This window comes from Notothenia rossii (assembly GCF_949606895.1).
Source record: "Notothenia rossii genome assembly, chromosome: 3".
In the NCBI taxonomy this organism is placed as follows: Eukaryota; Metazoa; Chordata; class Actinopteri; order Perciformes; family Nototheniidae; genus Notothenia; species Notothenia rossii.
In genome coordinates this window covers 51796646-51821579 of record NC_136901.1, presented here as the reverse complement: position 1 = coordinate 51821579, position 24934 = coordinate 51796646, and positions in this window count along the sequence as shown.

Below are 24934 nucleotides of genomic sequence, written 5' to 3'. Positions count from 1 at the left end.
ACATTTCCTTCATACAACGAGTAATAGGTAGACCCTCCAGAAAAACGTGGGCCAAAATCCTTAATTATGCGGGCTAAAATCATTGATTATGCGGGCTAAAATACTTGATTATGCGATAAAAATGCGGGATTTTTATGTGATTTTATGCGGGAAAATTGCGGGAAGTTGCGTAATATGCGGAAAGTTGCGAAATATGCGAACAGTTGTGAAATATGCGGGAAGCGGAAAAAAGGTGATTATTCTCACACACACACACACACACACACACACACACACACACACACACACACACACACACACACACACACACACACACACACACACACACACACACACACACACACACACACACACACACACACACACCTACCTCCTCCTCATTCTGTTTTCATTTACTCGTTCGTTATCTGACCAGCTTCAATATTGTAGGCTACTCACCTCGTTTCTTGCAACCCTCAAAAGGGTTTTGGAGGTTGAAGCCTCTGTGAGCGTGAGTTGCTTGGCTTTTTTGTCCGCAGCAGAAACCATTTTTGAATGTTTGAGCGATTCGAAGTGAGTATTCACAGTCGATTTCCTTTTATGCTCCAACACACAGTTGCACGGGGTACAGAACAGTTTCCCCCCACTTTCGTGCAAGACATTGGGGTACTGCTTTGCCCGGTCTTTAGCTGAAATGTTCGTGGGTAAATGTGATGGATTCGATTTGTTCATCTTGGTGTGTAAATTCCACACCTTCACACGACGGTGTTTGCCTTCTGTGATGCGCGGGCTGATGACGTTGCGTCATCATCACTACTCATCAAGACGAGTTAACTTTTTTATTTTTTTTTCTCAACTTTGTGTGGAAAAATGCGGGTATTATGCAGCCTTTTGATAAATATGCGGACTTTTAAAAATCTGCGGCATTTTGCTGATTATGCGGGAAATTCTGCGATCGCAGAATCGCGTTTTTCTGGAGGGTCTAAATAGGGGGAATAATCGGGCCGTTCGATGTGTGTGTGTGTGAAACGTAGCAGCCTGCAGTGGGGAACACAGTGAAGGCGGTGTGTACGCGCTGGTGCTGCACTTCTCAGAGGCTCCCCACATAAACATAACAGTCTGCGATTAAACGGTTGTCTCCTGTGTGCTCCACTTCCTATTGGCGCACCGGTAACTTTCTCTGTGCACGAGAGGCTGAGACCTTATGCTAACCCATTTTGATTTATTTTGTATGTTTTGGATGAAATAATATGACTGGTAGGCCTATAGGTGCGAAAAATAATTTTTATATTTTTTGATTAAATATTTTTTAAATATTTATAATTCTGCAAATATTACGATAAACACCTCGGTACCGGTCCGCGGACCCGGGATGGGAACCCTTGTGCTAAGGACTGCGCCGCTGAGCTCACAGATGTCCTCACAGACATCTTCAACATCTCCCTGAGCCAGGCCGTTGTTCCCTCGTGCTTCAAGGTAACCACCATCATACCTGAAGCGGTCCACTGAGGATGCAATCTCCTCTGCTCTCCACCCAGCCACCTGGATAATATATTTTGGTCATGTGTACGTTCGTGTGTGTTGGAGGAGGGGCTCTGTAAGGAAGTGGCAGATTTTTTCCGGTTGTGTATTTTCAAATTCTAGCTTACTTGAGCCGGTTTCTCAAACTTACCTACCCCACCTTTATTGTGTGCATATTTATAAATGTGTCCGTTCATTTTGTATATATAGGATATACATATTTTTATACATTTTTGTATTTGTGTGTTCAGGATTGTGGGAAGCGGTATTTCGATCTCTCTGTCTGTACACACAAGCTGAAAGATTGACAATATAGTTGACTTTCACTTTGTATAGATGTTTGGGAATAAACTTGTTTGAGCTTGTACCTCGCCGAGCCAGATTGACACACACACACACACACACACACAAAAAGCAACAGCCTTCTTCAGGGGTTCCCAAAGTGGGGGTCCCCCGGGGGGTCGCGAGATGATTACAAAATACAAATTGAAAGTTAAAAATAATTAAAAAAGAAGAAAAAAATCTAATCCATTTTTTTTTTTTATTATTAATAATAACGTGTGCATAGACATTTTTCAGGGGCAGTGGACTGGCCATCTGTAGAATTTCCCTGCAACGAGGCTCCCCCCGTTGACAATCCACTAGCGCAGTGTTTCTCAAACTTTTTCATACCAAGGACCACTTAACCAATAAAAAAACACTCACGGACCACATGACTCCACAAATATCCAAAAACAAAAGGCCTGCTCACCACTCCAACAGTTTCTGACTAATTACAGCCTAATAATGACAGCTTAACTTCTCTACATCGCCTCGTTCACACAACAATACAAATACAAATCAAAATCAACAATACAAATACAACTACAGATCATAAGCATTTAGTTCAAATAAGATTTAAAATGCTCTCAGGTTTTACACCTCTTGTGATATGTAGACTACATTTATTATGGAGTTTATGTCCGAGCCGACAGACTCACAGATCGTTGACTACTGAGGGATATGCAAAACACACCGCATGTAGTACGACACAAACCTCTGCTGTGGATTTTCAAATCGTTGACAGGGGTCGTCACACTCTGGCACTGTTATTTTAGGGGTCGCAGGCTGAAAAGTTTGGGAACCCCTGTTCTAGATAATGAGTTGAGAACAGTGTCTGTACAATCCTCATCTCACTTCCCTCTCACTTTAACAGTTTGAACACCTCCTCCTAATTAGACAAGACTTAAGAGAACGACTTCACTAACAGAAGAGAGGAAGACACTGGGAGGAGTAATTAGCCACCTGCAAGTACAGAAACTCACACACACACACACACACACACACACACACACACACACACACACACACACACACACACACACACACACACACACACACACACACACACACACACACACACACACACACATCCCCCCCCAAACACACACACACACACACACACACACACACACACACACACACACACACACACACACACACACACACACACACACACACACACACACACACACACACACACACACACACACACACACACACACACACACACACACACAATCACTGAAGTCACGAGACATCCCCGAATATGCTTTTCCCGTAATTACAACTTAATGAGGGGTTGAACCAGTCCTCATGCAGATATTTGCATTTGCTGCATGCCGTTTGGATTACGGTCACATTTACTTTCAAGAAATGACTGCAATTGCAGGATTTGTCTTTGATTTGGAAGACAGTTTACAGTTGACCTTCTGTGTTGACCTGTTTTGTGTTTCTTAAGGGTTCAACCAGGGGCGGCGGGTACTGTAGGCTAGGGAAGGCTAAAACTTAGCATCCTGGTAAAAGAAAAATATAATGTATAATGTTTGTGTCTTTGACATTAGCACTGCTATGCAGCTACCTGTGCCCTGTAGCCTACTACGAAGCCAGTTCAACAGACCCTGGATATGTTTGAGTTATCTTAACTAAGCCTAACAAACGAGATCTCGCTAAGCGGTCCTACGACGCTGGTTATCAACTCGGTAAATCAAGCCAGGGTTTCTCTCTCCAGCTGAGAGCACGTTCACGTGAAAGGGGCGGGGTTAGCTACATTTGACCAATCACAAACAGGGACAAGTGTACTGACAGCGCAGCGTCATACTTAATTAATGAAAAGTAAACTAATATTAGACAAATATGAACTTTAAACATACATAACTTAAACATATAATCCAGGACACAAGCCACATAGTTGCAAGTTCACCTGCAAGGTGAATACAGAACAACTGGTTAAAAAATAACTACAGAGTGTTTGAAAGCGTACAACATGTTTATGATATCACTGCCCCATCTAAGACACGAGTGGATCTGACTTTAATTAGGGTCTGAGACCAGAGGTTGGCGAAGACCCTATTGAAATCGGTCGCACAGCGACCGATGAACCTGCGAAACACACCCAAAAACAGGGAAAACGACCGGCAAAAGCACAGAAAAGGTTCGGAAATCATGATGGCTGATAGGCCATGCGAGCCCATAATTGATACCGTTACGATCAATTTAGTCGCTCGCGAAGCAAGCGATAACCCTGCAAAACCCACAAAAAACAGGGAAAACGAGGGGCAAAAGCCCATTAAAAGTGGCCTAAATCATGACAGTAGGTAGCCCACGCGACTACAGTGACGTGAAACTTCCCACGTTTGCCAACGGCCGAGTCCTCGAGACACCTAGACAGACACGTCAACATGCGGACAACAGCCTGCGGAGCGTCGAAGACCCGCTCAACGCTGCTTGCAGCTTTAATTACATTTGTTTTGAGTGTTTTGTCAACTTAATGTGTTGCTTAAAATAATACGTCTGCATACAGTATGTGACAATGTAGATGATGCACGGCCAGATACGGCTCGAGAAGCTGACTCAGATAAGGAAATATTGTGATATTATATGATCAATGATCTGATTGATGATGTGATATCAGTGTGATATGAATGATAAGTGCAACACCTCGGCATCTTCTCTGCATACAGCAGTTTAAACTGTATTTCCTTTATCCTGTAATATGACTTGATAGATTTAAACTCTGCACACTGAGCTCTGATTGGTCAGCAGGCGGTGCTTTCACTGAGTTGATCTCTTTTCTATAGACGCCGGAGGCGGGCAGCGTCAGGTAAAAAAAATTATTTAGCCTTCCCAAACCTGAGCCTCACGCGCTGCCTATGGGTTCAACGTTGACTTTAATGAAATGTATTATGTCAACCTATTTCGCATAACTTGATAAGTTAGCTGAAAGAAAGTTTAAATACAACATTGTATGCTCAACTTAATATTATTGCTTTCAACTTATGTTTGAGTCAAAGTGAAATTAGTTGTGATTGAGTCTAATCACATGATTTAAGAAGATAATCATAAATTGATCTTCTTTTTTTTGCAGTTTCCCCTTTTGGATGTTTAAAGAGAACTGGATGCAGTGTTGAAGGCAGGGCCCCATTTATTACAATGAAGTACCTCAGTGAAGCGTGAAGCCAACATGGCCTGACTCAAGAAACAAAATAACCAGATCATGCGGGGATCCGGGCTCGTAGAGCATCCGCACTTGCAGTTTCCTTAAACCCCGCCTCCAATCCGTTCGTCACAACCAGTCTTGTTTCAGCTCATCAGCTCTTTTTTACAACTTTTAAGACCTAATGATTAAAAAAAGAGCTATTCAAGTGTCTGCATAGGGTAGTTAATTTACTTTAAAAAAAAGAAAAGATTTGCGCTCAACGCTTACAGATGTCTATTTCCAAATGTACGTCAATAGGAAAACATATTTTTCGGCCCAATTATGTCATTGACTGACACAGAAGTTGTAGTACCACCATTTGGCCACTACAACAATGTCTTAACGCCCAGCCCACTTCATGGGGGCTTGTTTCCTCAAACAAAGGCATGTTGCAGGAAGTTATTTTTTCCCTTTAGCCACTGAGTCCCACTCATTCCAGTGGGTTGATGGAGCATACCCTGCATAACAAAATGTCCCCCCTTTCTTGGTTTGCAAACTGGCAAAGGTAAGGGTGCGGTTGTAACAGCTGTTATCATTGCACAAATAAATAGTCCAACTAATCATGAAACACTCATGCCAGCACATACAGATCCATATGCACTGATAATCCCATTGTTTTACAAAGCTTCCACCATCGCCCGCTGCCCACACACATGCCCGCACAAAGCGCCTCTTCATTCATCACCAAATAAATCATCTCTTACGGATATAATGGGGCTGATGGCCACCGGCGTTGAAGTAAAGCACAGTAGACGACATGCACCATGAGTACCATTGCGTCATATCTTACTAAATTACCTCCTTTCTTATATTACAAACAGATGAGACCACGACACACCGGGGGAATGTGTTCAATACAGAGCGTGGAAATCTTCTGTTGTGATCGCTGTCAAAAGCAATCAGAGCCCCCCTCCCTTTTCCATTCCCAGGGTCCCGGCGGAGTCGGCATGCTTGCATTTTCCAATGGATTTTTAATTGCCTGATTAACACAAATGTGCCTCTGTAGCAAGTTGCATTATGACGCATGCCTCAAACTCTTTTTTTTGCCATTCTTGCCTTTTTTCTGTTTCATTATTCCGATTATCACAGTACATACAACATGATATATGAAGAGATACTGTTGGCAGCTTTCAGTCCTCTGTAGTTGCATCTGTTTCCTACCGTTTGCAAATGTTCTATATTCTCAGCGTTAACAATCATCAGGTAGCTGTTTTCAGAGAAAAATGAACCTCTCAGACTCCTTGAGCACTACCTTTTAACCATGAATAATCACTCTAAACTTGGTCCACTTCTTTTTCTGTCTGTCCTGATGTGAAAACACAGCTACAGTGGGGAAAAAAAGTATTTAGTCAGCCACCAATTGTGCAAGTTCTCCCACTTAAAAAGATGAGAGAGGCCTGTAATTTTCATCCTAGGTATACCTCAACTATGAGAGACAAAATGAGAAAAGAAAATCCAGAAAATCACATTGTCTGATTTTTAAAGACTTTATTTGCTAATTATGGTGGAAAATAAGTATTTGGTCACCTACAAACAAACAAGATGTCTGGCTCTCACAGACCTGTAACTTCTTCTTTAAGAGCCTCCTCTGTCCTCCACTTGTTAACTGTATTAATGGCACTTGTTTGAACTCGTTATCAGTATGAAAGACACCTGTCCACAACCTCAAACAGTCACACTCCAAACTCTACTATGGCCAAGACCAAAGAGCTGTCAAAGGACACCAGAAACAAAATTGTAGACCTGCACCAGGCTGGGAAGACTGAATCCGCAATAGGTAAGCAGCTTGGTGTGAATAAATCAACTGTGGGAGCAATTATTAGAAAATGGAAGACATACAAGACCACTGATAATCTCCCTTGATCTGGGGCTCCACGCAAGATCTCACCCCGTGGGGTCAAAATGATCACAAGAACGGTGAGGAAAAATCCCAGCACCACACGGGGGGACCTAGTCAATGACCTGCAGAGAGCTGGGACCAAAGTAACAAAGGCTACCATCAGTAACACACTACGCCGCCAGGGACTCAAATCCTGCAGTGCCAGACGTGTCCCCCTGCTTAAGCTAGTACATGTCCAGGCCCGTCTGAAGTTTGCTAGAGAGCATTTAGATGATCCAGAAGAGGATTGGGAGAATGTCATATGGTCAGATGAAACCAAAATAGAACTTTTTGGTAAAAACTCAACTAAAGATGTAGCACCTCATTTCAGACTCCAGCTTACAGCTTCCTGCCTACGACCTGCATCAAGGAATGTTAAGCCCTCCCACTATTTTCCAAGAGGGCGTTGCCAGATTTTCAATTTCAGGTTTTAACCAGGAGATGGCGTTACCTTGCATTACCTTGGTTTTATCAACATTTAAAAGAAGCTTTAGTTCAGAGAGCTGAGTCTGAATAATAATAATGCTACGCGTCGGGATCCTGAACTGCCGACGAGGCTCCATAAAAATATATATATTTTTAGTTAGAATTACTGAGTTTAGGCACGTTAATAACGTTTTAATGAAGTTGAATACAGTATATTCATATGTGTCAGTGATTTCATGTAAATTCGCCGAACATAAACATAAATGATCGTGGTGAAGATGATGATTAAATTAGGATTACAAATCGAGAGCCGGGCTGCATTTCCTCCCGTTCGTTTTTTTCGACTAAACAACATTATTTTGTTAAATAACAACATGGTGATGTTTTGTGAATGACTACATGTCTCTTATTTAGCACAGAGTATGATATCCGTGACATATGGATCTTAACAAAGTTCCGTTGTACATCCAGCGTACTGTATCTGACTTTATTTCACATGAGCTCCAGTGTGGAACCCCACTGCACCCCCTGGTGGATCAATGATCCATTGCAGCTGGCTTCATTGTAATTCCTTTTTTTTTTTATCACGGGGGAGGTCTCAAGTCAAGCTGGAGGTTTTCCCTTGAGCGAGGGCAGATCACGTACCAATCACGGCCCTCGCATTTAAAACTGTCTGAAATGAAGCGCTACATCTGTAGACGTGTTTGGAGGAGAAAGAATGCTGAGTTGCATCCAAAGAACACCATACCTACTATGAAACATGGGGGTGGAAATATCATGCTTGGGGCTGTTTTTCTGCAAAGGGACCGGACGACTGATCCGTGTAAAGGAAAGAATGAATGGGGCCATGTATCGTGAGATTTTGAGTGACAACCTCCTTCCATCAGCAAGGGCATTGAAGATGAAACGTGGCTGGGTCTTTCAGCATGACAATGATCCCAAACACACCGCCTGGGCAACGAAGGAGTGGATCCGTAAGAAGCATTTCAAGGTCCTGGAGTGGCCTAGCCAGTCTCCAGATCTCAACCCCATAGAAAATCTTTGGAGGGAGTTGAAAGTCTGTGTTGCCCAGCGACAGCCCCAAAACATCACTGCTCTAGAGGAGATCTGCATGGAGGAATGGGCCAAAATACCAGCAACAGTGTGTGAAAACCTTGTGAAGACTTACAGAAAACGTTTGACCTCTGTCATTGCCAACAAAGGGTATATAACAAAGTATTGAGATTAACTTTTGTTTTTGACCAAATACTTATTTTCCACCATAATTTGCAAATAAAGTCTTTAAAAATCAGACAATGTGATTTTCTGGATTTTCATAGTTGAGGTATACCTAGGATGAAAATTACAGGCCTCTTTCATCTTTTTAAGAGGGAGAACTTGCACAATTGGTGGCTGACTAAATACTTTTTTGCCCCACTGTATATGCCGATGACACTGTGATATATGTGCATGCCAACACAAAGCAAAAGGCTGCTGATAAACTGACCTCAGCTTTAGTGCTGATCACTAGCTGGCTACACCGCTCCTGTCTTCAGCTTAATGTAAACAAAACAGTTGGAATATTGTTCACAAAAAGAAAATGCAACATTGTGTCAAATATAAGCATCTCAGGTGAACATTGTGCCTCAGGTTAAGTACCTTGGAATCATTATTGACTCGAATTTAACATTCAAAACACAAGTCAAAAAAGTGACCTAAAGAGTCAAGTTTAGCCTAGCAAATGTTAAATACATAAGAAACACAATGACATTGAATTCTGCCAAATTATACATAAATGCCTTGATCATGTCAAATCTTACATACTGTCTCACAAGCTGGGGGCAAACTAACAGTTCCACACTGAAGCCACTAGCAACCCTGTACAAACAAACCCTCAAAGTAATGGAGAAACCTAACCGCTCCCATCACTGAGTTGGGAAGATTTAATAAATTATAGGAACATCGTTCTGGTGTACAAAATCCTGCACAATACAGCCCCTCCACCTCTTAACTCATTGGTTACTCAACGTAACAACACCAGACCGACCACTAGAAGCTTCACACGTGGCGACCTATCAGTCCCATTCAGGAAGAGTACTTTTGGTCAGTCATCATTCTCGGTCAGAGCAATACAAAACTGGAACTCACTACCCACTCAACTCAAAGACATACACACACATACCACCTTCACAGCTCACTTAAAAACATGGTTCACTGAGAACTATACCTGCACACACTAGTCTGTGTTGAGTATGGCGCGAGTGTTACATGTTGTGTTACATGTTGTGATCATGGATGTTGCCCCTCGTTTCTGTTATGTGATTGCGATGTGCTATATGTGATATGTACTGTATGTAGTAACGTGTGTTGTTTACTGTTCTCTTTTATCCTCACACCTGTATCTACTTGTCTTTCCTCCTTTTTATTTTATTTTATATATTTTCTTATAACTAATGCTGTTGATATATTGTAATTTTAAGGGTGTCTATTACCATCTGGCTGGGGACAACAGCTGGAAATTAGCCATGTCGGCTAAAGCTGCACCATCATCGATAATGTGTTGAGAGAGATATGTCGCATGGAAACATATGCATAATGAACCAAAGAGCATCATTATAAATACAAAAATAAAGGATAAATAAGCTGTAGATTCAAATCAATACAGTTTCAACTAAAGCTAAATGTGGTTCCCTTTTTAAATAATGGATTCTTTCTTTGAGTTTCCCTCCATGCTGGATACATTGTGCTCTCAAATCCACATACAAGTTTTATTTTAAGGGGAAAGACACTCGAGAGTGGAGCATGGGCGTTGTGGAGTTTTGATCTGTTCTTATATGCTATGTTTAAAATTGTCACTAGACCACAGCCTCTTGCGACCTAAACAATGTTCTCGTTGTCTCTTTAGAGATCTATTCTGTAAATAGATGTGATAGAAATGGAAAATATAGAAGCCACGTGTGAGGTTAAAGACAAACAGAGGACATGAAGGGGGACAGCCTCACCGTAGGAGACTGATCAAGCATTCTGACTCAAGTTAAGACTTCTTTGCATTCAATTAAAGAATGAAAAGGGTTGTATTTTAAATATTAACAGCGTGAGAGCACATTTTATATTGTATCTGTAGTGAATTGAGCTCAGATCTAAGATATAATCACGTCTATAAATAGTTTTCAAAAGATTGAAAAAGTAAATTATTTTTAAGACAACCAGAAATTGTTGTCAAATGTCAACTTTTTCAAAAGAAAAAAACACACACAGAAAATAATCAGACATATTTAGAGTTAAGATTTTTCCAGACAAGTTAAGCATGTCTATTGTCACCAATCCCCAAAGATCTGCTCTGTAAATAGACAACTTCCTGAACATAAAACGAGTTAACATGACGCACAGACACGCGGCTAGGAAATGGATAAATAATTGGGGCTCATAAATTAAAGATGACAGAGAACAAAGGCTGCATACTGTCATGAGAGTTTCCAGAGCAGCATTGAAAAGAGCAAATTATGAATAAAATAAAATGAAATTATGCCATCACTGATAATTACCGCCCTCAGTTTCCTTTGCCTCTCACTCAGCCAAAACCAGAGGGACCATGTCATTCTGTTATTCATTATTTAAATAAAGGATAACCAAATTAAAAAAGAAATGATAGTTTGGGTGGACAAAGAATGTATGTGATATTTTTCAATATATTTCTATATTAATTCACCGGTGGAGTTTGTTTTGACAGATGGAGCTTAAAGCTCAAATTAAAGGTATCGACAGCTATGTGACTGACAGTGACACAACGTGCCTAAATATGGAGGTTAAACATAGAGATAATTTCATGCTTTTGTCAAAGCAAGAAAAGGTTGACATGTTCTCAATATGACTTCCAAAGTTTCATATGAATGATCTGTAGGATGACAATAAAAAGTTCCTAATCAGGCCTTGCATGCCAAGGGAAGACATACATTTCAAAAGGCCCCCCAAAAAAGGGTTCAGTTATGAGATTTTCAATTTACTATTCCCATCTTGGTAAAATGTGCTCCTGGAAACACTTACTGTAGCAAGAACTCCCACAGAAGAGGTTTTGAGTAATTCACCAGCTGTTCAAATGTTGGTCTGTTGACAGGTGTTGTGAGTCAGTAAAAGAAATGTACATATGTGAGTCCAAAATGAAAGCCAAGTTTAAAAAAGTATTTAGTCTGTGCTAAGTTGCCAGAAGCAGGGGGGGCAGGAAGTGGGGAAGGCCCCAAACTTGCAACAGCTAAAGTATGATTAATGTTATTGGCCTCCTATCTAAAGTAAAGTTCACCTTAATGTTTCCTGTAGCGGGCAAGTCAGTATTCAGTAATCAACAAATATAACCAATATTAGCACCATATTTTCCATTATCCTACAACTGGACAGCACCTACCTAAAAGCAAAGCGTTTCAACAAATATATACCATTTTCTTTTTTGTTGATCATAGTAGACGATTCCACAAGTCTGATTTCACAATCAATGCCAACACAGGATGTTCCTCTGTGGACAGATTATGTCCCTGCAATAGCTTCACAACCGTGTTAGAGGAAGTCACAAAACTTTACAGATGGGTAGTTGAGCTCAATATGAAGGTCAGGTTTGAAGACGTAGGTGACCAGAGCAAGGGTGCCAAAAGGAGGTGGGTACAAAGTCGGTATGGGGTTCAACACATTTCCCCCCATTGCCTGGTTTGGAATTGCGAAGTGGTTTTCAAATGTGACATTATTATAGATCTCCTCTCTAGATCGAAAGTTCCTTAGTAAAAAGAACGGCTTAATCAGTCTTCAGTTATAAGCCCTTTTTCAAAACTGTTTATCAAGCCAAGTGGGGCCTGGCAGACAGTTCTGCATGCGAGTGCGGTGACCCTGAACAGACTGCCGAACATATAATAACCACCTGCTCTTTATATAGACCACCCTCGGAAGTGTTAGAAATTAAAATCAATGTTTTGATGGTATAATGTAGCTTAAACATACCGTCAGTTTAAACGCTCTTTTATACTGAAAAACCAGAAATTCTTGTGCACAAGCAGTTAAGCTTTTATTCTGAAAATCCTTCATCTACGGTTAGCATGTAGCATGTGGCTAATATACGATTTCCTAAAGAGGTGAATTGAGAAGCGAAAGGACTTGGTGTGGTGAAAACCGAAACCTACTGATTTAACTCTACAACGATAGATGTCGAGATACTACCATGTTGAATATTAAATGAAAGTACAGTTTATTTGAATACATTATTGTTTACAGACGAGAGTAGCATGTGGCAACATCCGGAATGACCGGAAACCAAACGAGCCGAGAAGTATTGTTTAGAGTATTGATTACAGCGTTTAGAATGTGTTAAATGAAAAGTGATGAAAGAGAATATGAGGAGAAACGGCGTGTTAAGCATATATTGAATGTGAAAAGAACCTATCCTCTGTTTAAATGCAATAACGGACATTGGAGACGAGGTGAGCCGGCTGGAGGGGAGGAGCCAGCAGAGGATATATATAGCAGCGCCGGAGGAGAGATCCGCTGTCTTCTTCTTGCTCAGGAGAACCAGATCACAGCTGTTTTCTGCCGGAACAATATTCTGTCTGTAACACTACCGCGCCTTTTTTAATTAAAGTATCCCATTTGAATCTTTTCAGAGACTCCATTTAGTCTCATTTTAAAGCTTCTCTCCTGGACGCGAGAATAAAGAAAATATTTAACAGAAGCCAGCCTCTTCGACTTAGGACCAGAGATGCGGGCATGGATACACAACACCGAGTTGGACCTCTGACGTTACACGAAAGAAGAAGAAGAAGCCAAGTCCCAGGTTCCTTAAAATCATTGACAGCATATCTAATAGTTCACAGCTGGGAAAAGAGAGTTTTAACAGTGAAACTAGATGCCACTCCTTATGGTTTTCTCCAGTGCCTCACAATGTCATTTTTTAAATATTTTGTTTATAGTTTTCACAGACTTAAATGAAAGCTTGATTCACTACAGACAACGGTGAGACAACATCTGGACTCAACGGTTTGAAAAATCCCAGATATGTTATGGTACACTTTGTTTTTCTCACTACCTTTTCAACAGAGTCAAAAGGCCCTCAAAACATGTTTTTCCCTCCTGCCCTTTCCTTACAAGATGACCCAGCGATTGTTCCTCAGAGCTTCCTGAAAGCCATTCTAATGAAGAGACTGACAGGTCCTGCTCTCAGGTTAGGAGGGCTGGAGGAAGGGTCAGGAAAGGCTACAGAGCATTTGGCATTAGTACACAAGCCTCTGCTCCAGCCTTTGTCTTCTGTGTCTGAATTACTGCCTTCTCTTTTCCTCTACTTACTTTATCGTCTCCATCCCTCTCTCTCTTTCCCCTCGCATTTCTGTCTGAAAATCAGTGAGGTGTGCAAAGTAATTTTCAGGGGCCATTTCCATGTCCCAGGAGAGGCTTTTGAATTGTAGAATTTGCATTCATTACGGAACAATAGAGAGCAACGGCTGAGAAAATCTAAGTTTCGTGAAAAGATGATGAGAACAGGAGAAGATAGCCGAGTGTATAGTGGGAGATAGTGAGGTGTATTGAACGAAGGAGATGCAAACATGTCTTTCTACAGATGAATAGAGAATAGATTTGCATACTGATTTACTGTAATAAACATGGTTTGAATGTGGAATTTTATCATCCCCAGTTTATAGGGTCCCGTTGGCTGTCCAGTGCTGACTTAAACCACAAGGGTGTACTGTCCCTGTCTCTTGTTTGTTGTATGGACAATCATATACAACACCACTAATCAACATACATTTAGCAATCCCAAGATTAGATGTTTGGACTTGGAGTCCTTGTTGAAAGACACAACCGTTCCAATTTTGGTAGATCGAAAAAAATTGCTCATTTCCAAAGTCTTTCATCACTAAAAGTAGAAAGCGGAGCTATCCAGGCAAAAATAAATGGAGGTTAGACTAGATGTATGGGTCTTTGTTAGCATAGATACTTAATCTTCTCAAAAATGTACAGGTTGCTACCTTTTTATTGAGGCTGTCCCCCGAAACTAAGAAAAATATGAAAATCAAGGCAGGAATCGTACACTTCTTATGGATCATAAGAGATGAATGAGTAGCATGTCCTTCCTACAGTATAAAGTCTATACTTGTTTTTTTAGGAAAATCCCTCTCATCGTCTGCACTGCAGACTGATGGGTGGGTCGATGCTCCTAATTGATAGGCAAACAGCATTATGTTTTAATGGCATTTTTACGTTGAACTATAAATCATATTTATCAATGGTTGAACTTATGTTAACCCAAACCTTTATCAATGTAATGTGGAATGGGGAAGCAGCCGATCAAATCTGTCAATTCAAACTTGGCAACAACAGGAAATGATTAGAGGTGGTGTGGTGCAGCAGAGAGGAATTGCAGATCCGACTCATATTGAACAACGATCAAGTGATGTAAGTAAAAGCTCTCTTTCTTCTCAGATAATAGATACGAAGAAAACCCAACCTTATCCCCCTAACCCCTAACCATGAGACAAAGATTTGACCAATAAATCTTTGGAGGCTCACAAACCATCCCTCCTGTTTGTTGCACTCTTTGTTCCAGAGACTGAAAATAAGTATTTTTGGCAATATCTTAACTCCAACATTAGCGCAGAGACCGCACAGCCTCGTTCATATTTTGGTCTGTGAATGTTTGATGTTGTGCAGTCTGTGGTTTTATGAAGTGTTTTAGTGTTTCCCCGTCATTTATTCTCCATGACTTTCCTCTTTATATGTCTCATGGCGAAGTAAACTCTGATGTCTGTGGAGGATACATTTCCCTTGCACACAGTTTAGTGGACAATAAACTTGAATCTGTCCATTCTTATAAAGGAAGAAAAGGCAGTGTTTCATTGTGAGTCAGTCAGAACAACATTCCTTTAGAATCTCAACGATTAAATGCCATGATGCTAAGCTAGATAGACACACGAAGAAAGGGAAAACAATTCCTCTTTTCTACAGAGGAAGACAGATATGAAAGAAGGCACGCAGTGTATTTAGAAAAGAGAAGGGGGAAGAGGAAGCACCAAACGAGACAGGTGGTGCCATGTCTTCTGAGATCTGTGTAGCATCTGAGGCCGTACTGTCCCACCTTGGATTATCAGAGTGCTTGGCGAAGAGTTAATGTATCATGGTTGGAGGCAGGAAATATGCTTGTAGAGGGTCTCTCATAATTGCATCGCATCAGAACAGATGGATGGGCAGATGGAAGGGGATGTAGCAGACTATATTAACTAAGCAGTAAAATATTCAGTATGAAAATGACTTGGAATGGTCTGGTGGTAACATTAGAAAAGGTTGATGTAGATGTGGTTTTTCTGGGCATGCATAAAAACACATACGTTATGAAAAGTGTTTTTTATGCAAGTACAAAGTCCAATTGAAAAACAAAAACACTGATTGAAGTAAAAGGTTAGCGGGTTAGGTTTAGGTTTGGGGGTAGCAAATATAAATGTTACTTACCTACTAGAAATACGGAAATGTAATTAGAAAAATGTGCTTAAAGCAATCTTCACCATTGGGAACAGTATTTTCCCCAAAAAATATGCATGAAAAAGAACCAAAAACATTACTGATGATTACTGTGCAAAAGAACTAAGACACTAAAGCTGTCAAAAAAACAAGTGGAGTAAAGAAAAGTAATACAGGGAATGGCATGATTAGAACAGACTAAATTCAAGTTCAAGTACCTGTAAATTATACAGAATTTTTTTAGACGTGCAGATATGTAACAAATTATTATTATTATTTACTGTATGTCAAACTTCATGCATTCTTCAACCGGTTTGATAGAGCACCTGGCTTTATCAGGGTTAGGTTAGATTACTGCACAGCATGCAACAATGTTTTTCATGCACTGGTTTATTTTGAGATTCAAGGCTTTCAGAACACGTCTTCTTTCACAGTTGAAAGAAAACATCAAAATAACACATTTTGATGTCTATTTTACAATATTTGACTGCTAGTGCTTGTAAATTAGAGCCAAATCCAGATGCAAATAACTAATTTAGGCTTGAAAATAAATTCATCACGGTCACATGACTTCACAACACCAACGCCAAGCTAAAGGTGATGACGTTGGTTCAACTCGAGTGTATGTCAATCTGTAAAAGAAAAATGTTGTCTGCTTTACTTGGAAATCCACAAAACCTTTAGAAAAATTCAGTTTAAAGATTCAAGATTCAAAAGGTTTATTGACATATCATATACAGTACACATCTACAGTGTAGTTATGTAATGAACGAAAAACGTTGGTCGCAGGTTCCTCAACAATGCAATTACAAGGCATAACAAATACAAATAAATAAACAAATTCACTCGCTCAAAGATAGTCTTGAATAAAGAAAGAATCATGTTTGATTAATAATGCAGTCTTATAATCCAATAGGCCAAATATTTGACATTTCAATAATAAAAATGTACAATATGGGTGGGAAAAACATCAACTTAATTTATGTGCATGTATACTTACAATATTAGCAGTATGAAGACATTTCCAGTCATCTTACTCTACAGGTGGCACTTTAGCTTGAACAGATTTTAAGACACACTGGACAGCATACAGTGATTTATGACAGGTGGAGACAGAAAGTAGACCCTCACACATCCATCATACACTTATCTATAAGAGTCAGAATTACAGATTGGCCTTGTCACAAAGTGATACATAGACTATGTCAGAGTGAGTGTGTTACTGAAAAGATGCACAACTATATTTTTCAGGCTCTGGATAAATATGTTTTACTTGGCTTTGGTGACGTTTCTCGGGGAAAAAGAACATCATATTATATTAATTCACAAAGTGCTGAACTTTTCAAAATCTGGCACAAATTTCATTTTCTTTGGGAAAGAAACATGCCTAACAAACCCGCCAGTAGGTTGTAGGGTTCCGAAATCTTTTTAACCAGTTAAGCCCCAAAACACAACATCTTGCAAGAAACAGCATCTGAGGGCTTCTTAACATTTAACAAACTTTGAATGTGTCATACCCACTTAACGGGAAGAAACTCAGCTAACTGACGAAATGAAAATGTTTTACCCAAACAAAACACAAGTCTAACGCTGAGCCTATGAATTAGCCCTGAGCGAAAAAATGCTAACGCACTTAGCACAGAGCTCATGGTAGAAATAATGTATTACTTATTGGATCTGCACAAACAAGATATCAGATTAAAGCTGAGAGTCCACAGATTATAGAGGTATAAGTATCATCACTGTGTGATCCAAACTCAGGGCAGCGAAGACAAACCCAGAAAACACATCACGTAGCTTTACGGAGACAAAATGGCAAATGTCTTAACTTTGCTGTTTTTCTGATGAAAAGTTGTGTTCAATTGCATTAAACGATAAAAACGCTGCTGAAGGTTAATCCAATGTGTCTGTGTCCCTTTGAAATGATTACTGATAATCCATCTTCATATTTATGGCTAAAAGCGTAGTTTTCCGTTTTCCGAGCGTAACATAGCTTTCGGTTTGGGCAAACTGCGTGCGCATCACTCTTACTCCTCAATGGTAACGTTTAGGTGGATTTAGGAACTTCTCCTCGATTCTCTTGGCTCTAACGTTTCAAAAGAGGTGTCAATCTTTTCAATCTGGTAAATTCCCAAATAAAATGAAAATAGCAAAAGTTATACAATTATATAAAACCGGGCATAAACACCATTACACAAATTATAGACCTGTTTCATTGCTCTCTCAGTTTTCCAAGATCCTTGAAAAACTTTTTACAAAAAGACTTGACAGTTTAATGGAAACACATGAGCTTTTGCACGACAGTCAATATGGATTCAGGAAAGATAGATCAACATCTATGGCACAAATGAAGCTTAGCGCAATTTCAACCAGGAAGACCGTCTTTACTCATTCATGCATTTCTATCTCCGTGTTTCTACTCTCTCTCCTCTCAATAAGTGACCGGGGGCGTCACTCTTCAGCTTAGCTAATCACTTCGCTCTATTCCCTAGGGCCTATCATAGCGTGCGTCAAACCCTTTAAACTCTGGTCTTTCCCCTCTGACAGCTGTCATTTCAGGCGACTCAACACAATCGTCAGTCGCAAGCAATTGGCAATTGCAAACAGCCTCACCCCATCGCCGTCCTGCCCGTAAACACCTCCAACCAGCCCTACATGAACAACAGCTTGGCCAACACCCTGCAATCCTTGGCCGACTCCATGCAGAGAATCGACACTCGCCTCCAGTCCCTGGAAAAGGCTTCAGCTGAAGCCTCCACTTCAGCAGCCACCAGGGCTGTACTTTCTGCTATGGCGCTGCCAGGGCTCACGCCGAGTCAGGCCCTCACAGTCCCACACACCGACGCCTCCCCTCATTCTCTGGCTTCTGCTATCTCAGCCCCTCCTGCAGGTAGGCCCTACATTTCCCGAGCCGCTAATATTTCCCCCCGGCTCAGGTCTAAAATACTCCAAGGGCAGGATATTAACCTGGTCAACCTTATTCTGCCTTCCCCCGAGTGCGAAAAATCCATCACCACCGAGGGAAACATCACAGCAGTCTTCAAATCATCAGACCCCCGTCTCAACAGAGACCTTTCCATAGGCCAGTTCCTGGTTGCATTCGGCATATACCGAGACGTTATATGCTCAGTATATCCGGGGAGGAGGCAAGAACTAGACGCCCATCTGGGTCTGATCGGCGATCTCAATCTCAAATACGGGAGAAGTCTGTTTTACGCTCATCATAAGAGCTTTTCAAGTGAAGCCGCCCTTCACATAGCTCACTCGAACATTCGCCTGGACTGGTCCATACTGGACACCGAGCTGCTCGTGATGACCACAGGCGGCCACCAAATCATCTCATGCAGCAGCTGCGGGACCCCGGGCCAAACCTCCCCCTTCTGCCCTTCAGTGCCTCTCTCTGCCTTCAGAGCCACTTCCGCGTTCCAAGCCCCAAACGACAGACAAGGCCGTCAGGTGCAGCGCTTGCAGGAGAAGCAGATATCTCTCTAGGTCGTCCTCAGACGAGCCCTCTATCGTCGCTTCCAGTCATCCCGGTTCTCCATACATCTGGCCAGTTCATTGGTACTTTGTGCTCCTGCGTCGTTCTTGAGTACGTCCACGCAGGGGCGTAGCTGGAAATTCTGGGCCCAATGAAATAATCTATTTGTGGGCTCCCAATCCATGTGAGTGCGCGTTGGTGCGCACGCTAAAAAAATGTTGGCCATTTATTTATTGATGAAAAAGCATAATATTGTTTTTACCTGTACATTCGGATCAGCAGTTCAGCACCTGAACTGTTGGTGGGTGAGCCTAGTAAAGGATGTCGCATTGCGTTCATCTTCAATGAATGGACCAATGCAATAGTCTACCAAATAACCTTGAGTCGCACTATCTAGGAATATTTTCCCCTATTCTTGTGACAATGTTTTCTGATACTCAACATACAAAATATGTTACTTGTCCTGTCTCTCTGTAATCCCATCTCCAACACAAATATTCTACTCAAGCACACTATTAGGTTGACAGACACTTACATTTTGATGTGCTCTGTAGTATAAAATCGTTCCCTGCTTGGATATACCTTTTACGAAGCAGATTTTGAACTGTCGCGGGCAGAGCACTAGCTTTTTTGCTGTAGCGGCCGGGTTGCTGCCTTTCTCAGCAGAGTGCTAAAGCCCTACCTGTTACACGCGCAAGTAATTCGAGGAGGCGTGAGTGACAAGTGTTGAGCTATTGGTGGGGACAATTCAGGATTATTGGACACTGGTGGGGTCATGACCTTGCGTCCACCCCCTAAACGACACGATGAAACCCAACCTCGAAAACCCTGTTGAAGTTAATGAACTGTAATGGACTGCAAGAAATCAACATGCACTGACTATCAACGTTATCTTCTGTCTATTTAATTGACAATTATAACCAATACAGGAATGAACAAACACAAAATCTCAACATTCTTTGACTTATTAAATTAAGATTTGAACAGCACAAGGACAAAAGTATAAATTAACTGAAGATTCGAACACAATTATAAAACAATAAACTCTCAGGACATGAACACACTTACAGCAAACAATGAAAAATGTAGTGCTAGAGGACTATGCATCAGATAGTAATTGTTCACAATGTGGGCTGTAGCCTGTCAGCTTACTATAGGGAAACATCCCACAATCCTGTCATAGACTGGATTTTTATCCCTAAATCCCGAACGCCAATCGCCGGACCTTCTTGGTGGCAAAATCTTTTACGAGCTCTTTGAAATCAAGTGACAGAGCCAGCTTGCTTTCAATCGATAACATTGCAAGGCTGTTCAACCTCTCTTGCGACATGGTAGATCTTAAATAGCTCTTGATAAGTTTCAACTTACTAAATGATCTTTCACCACCAGCTACGGTAACTGGGAGCGTCAAGAAAATGTTGAGGGCAATGCAAACATCTCCGAAAAAATGCTCTGGAGTTCCATCTTGTATATTGCATTCAGTAGAAAATATTTTATTGATATGCCTTATCTCACTCTCAAACTGATCTGTGAGATCCTGTGAGTATTTCTCCTTCAGTGGCTGACACACAGAAGCCATGACACTGTCACTCAACTTCCCAATTTTAAGTATGGCAGCAAATTCTTCAACAATATTTGCTGTTTGGAACCGAGTGTCCAAGTCACTTATGATCTGGTCCATGGCAGTGAAAAACACAGTGTTACGGAATGTTGTTTCTGGCCTATCCCCCTGACCTGTTCCTTCAGCAGTTTCATCATGAAACCTCTTCCTCCTCCTCTCACGGCAAAGTTCTTTTTTGAAATGAGGTGGAACCTCCATTTCCTTAGCTACCATTGATGCCTCAGACAGAATAGCATCCCATCCATTTCTGAGAGTCTGCATCTCATCTCTTAGTGCAGCAACATTACCTGCCTCCACCTCTATTGAGATTTTCCCTGACTGGAGTATCACATTTCTGTCATCAATAGATTGCAATACTTTCACCCAAATGGGTAGAAGGACAATGGCATCAAATGACATGAGGTAGTTCCTCAGACCAACAGCTTCAGATCTGGCCTCACCTGTGAGACTGCATGGGCTCAGTATGGTAGCAAGGGCTTCAATGACACCAGGTAGGTGCTTTGCTACAGGTTTCACAGTATCAATTCTCACACTCCAGCGAGTGTCAGATAGCCTATGTACATAGCAACCTGTTTTTTTTTTGTATATAGACCAACGAGATGGACTGGCACTTACAAATGTGTAGAGGCGGTTAATGTAACCAAAAAAGTTGGACACTTCAGGGCTCGATTCTGCAGCATGCACGCCTACCAGATTCAACGTGTGGGAGGCACAAGGTGAAAAAGTAGCAAGATTATTCTTTTTCAGTATTTGGGCTTGGACTCCCTTGATTTTCCCTGACATATTCGCCCCATTATCATACCCTTGCCCCCTGCAATCACTAATGTCTATCCCTAGATCCAGAAGCACACTCTCCATCATGCCTGCTATTTCACATCCTGTTTTTCCGTTGAAATCTTTGAATTCAATAAATCTTTCAGTGATCTCCCATTCGCCTGTGTCTTCATTATAATGTACAAATCTTATGAGCACAACATTTTGCTCGGTGTGGGAAATGTCAGGCGTTGCATCACAAATGATTCCATAGTATATGGCATCCTCCATTTCTGTCAGAATGGTTTTTAAAACCTGTCCCCCACACAATTCAATAAACTCGTTCTGGATGTCTGGGCTCAGATAATGAGTTAGCTGGCTTCCTTTTTTGGATGTCCTGATTTTGTCTAAGTGGTCTTTCAAGAGTGGATCATATTGTGACAAAAGTTCTAGCGTACCTACAAAATGTCCATTGTGGACATCGCCCAAAGCATGCGTTTTACCTCGGAAAGCTAAATTCCTCGTTGCCAAGTGCAGAGTGACATCAAGGAGTCTCTGCAAGATAGCTTTGTTTTTCTCAATTTCAGACTGTAGCGCTCTCTGCAACTGATGATCAACGCCACATGCAGTCATAACCGAACACTGTAGGTGTTTCCATCGCAAATAACAGTCCCTGTGATTCCTACTTGTTTCATGGCTTGGGAATTTATCATACATGCGACGCCACTCGACGTCACACATCTTGTATCCCTGGTCACTACTCAAAGCACTAAGAGAGGGTATGTTTTGCTCCTTGGAGAAAAGAACACATGGTATGCAGAACAGTGCATTTGCACTTTCACTGTGAATCAACCAGTCCCTTTTCACTTTTCCCCTACCCTTATCTGCTTTGGTGTATTTCAAGTAATCTGGAAATCTCTTTCCCTTTGAATCACGTGGAAATTCTTGATCTGTTTCTCGTATTGCTAATTTCTTTACAATAGTTGCCCTGTCCTTGTCACTCATCCCAGCTGGGAACAACCCTGGGTCAAGTGATAGCAGATATTCTACCTCAGACACCACTACAGGTGTCTCAGTATCTGTGGCATCCTGTGTCGGAGCCTCACTTTGTCCCTGACATTGACTGTCCATAGCTGCTTCCTCCTCATCTGTGCTGCTTTCATGGTCCTCGACCTCTTCTTGTACTGGTACTTCTGCCTCTTCACCTCTGCTCTCCTCGTTGGCTGCCTTGCTCGAGGGCCCTGGCTCTAGAGTATCCATAGTGTACATAATTTATAAAATGCCCTATAATAGTAATAACACAGTACAGCTCGAGCTATCTCTTAATTGTTATAATGATAATAATAATAATAATAATAATAATAATAATAATAATCATTTATATAGATATTTTCCAATTTTTCAAATCTAGCTATTGCTACTGTAACAACCTCAATTTAATGTGCCAGTGGTCAATGGTATTGCAATTACTGGAAGAACTAGAGTAACTAAATGTGAATATTACCTAAAGTTGTATTCAATGCATGGTAAGCATATTTAAAACCAGTTTGTTAACCCCAAGCCCTGCTGCTTTACCTCCCTCTCCTTCAACTGGGAGCTTGCCTGAGGGAAGGGGTACTGATCCTGAAGCCGCATCTGTGCATTAGAGCAGATGTGATTAGCATGTAACATTATAAAGGTTAGGTTAGCTAGCCATAGCGAAAGGGCATAGCTGCTGGATACAAACTCACTGGGCTCATCTACACTCATCTAATTTTTGATTTCAACAGGTAGCTAACGTCAGCCACAAAATGTTGGCCAAGCTGTTATGGGCTTCAAAACAAGTTCTGTGAATAAATACCTTTCTTGTGAAAATACTTGGTGACTAGTTGTCGACATCTTTGATTATTTTCCTCTTGCTGACGTTTTTTCTTTCGTTTCTGAGCTCCTGATTCATGAGCTGTAGAGGACATTTTCCTTTCAGTCTGTTCAAGCTGCAAGCTGCTGGTGCGCTGCTGTGCTGCCTAGTTATAGTTGAAAGTGGGGTTGCAAGATTAGTAACTGGCAGGCAAGGGGTGGTTTGGAGTGGGTCAGGCACGACCACCTCCATGGCAGCATTTTTTTGATTTAATGAACACCTGTACGTGCCATTTCCTGCAATATAGAGCACAGAACTTTCTCAAAATCCTATGGGATCCTAAAGGATCACTATAGGGTTCCAAAAACGTATAGAGATTCCTATAACATTTTTTGACGAGGGATGTTATCCTACACTTTAAGTTGTCTGATCTCCCATTACCTGTAACTCTTGGGTCTCTTTCTCACTTCCTCTGCCTCCTCCCTGAGTCTGCACAGTCACCACATCATTCTACATTAAGGAGAGCAATACACTTATGAGTACACTGAACTGGTTTGAATACACAATCTTTATGCTACTCTGTAAAGAAAGGGAGAGATGGGGGAATATATTATCCAAGTATTTGTGTCTTAATTTGATATGTTATCCTACACTTTAAGCTGACTGATATTTCCATTACCTGTAACTCTTGTGTCTCTTTCTCTGCCTCCTCCCTGAGTCTGCACTGTCACCACCAAATCATTCTACACAGGAGAGCAATACACGTATGAATACACTGAACTGGGTTGAATACATGATTTTTTCTTTTTTCTGCCATGTTCTCCCACACACACACACACACACACACACACACACACACACACACACACACACACACACACACACACACACACACACACACACACACACACACACACACACACACACACACAGTGTGCAGGTTAGTTACAGTAGGAGATGGGCTTCTATCATATTATCTTCTATCATTCTATAATTCATTCTTCTTTTATTTTCATTTCAGGTAGTTGTACCTTAAGAGAATTGAAGGCTGGCATCTGTAAATGCAGATAGATATAAGTACTTTATTCTTATTTTATTATCATTTTTTTCTTTCCAATGAAATGAAATCAGAAAATAAGTGGTATATGATGGAAAATATGAAAGTCAATGGTTGAAGGAAAATGGACTTCGGAAATCAGTTTTTTATTTTTTATTTACTGTTCTGTAAAAGTCTTGTCGAATGTAATGTTTTGTGTGGACCCCAGGAAGACTAGTTGTTGTCATGCAACAGCTAATGGGGATCCTAATAAACTCAAACTCTAATGGGCTTCGATCTACCAGGTAGCTAGCTAGTCAAACACACACACTGGTTGATGTTACTAGCTAGCTAGCAAACGTCAGCTAACCGCTAGCTAACATAAAGAGTGACCTGCAATTCAATGCAGCGAAAATGAAGA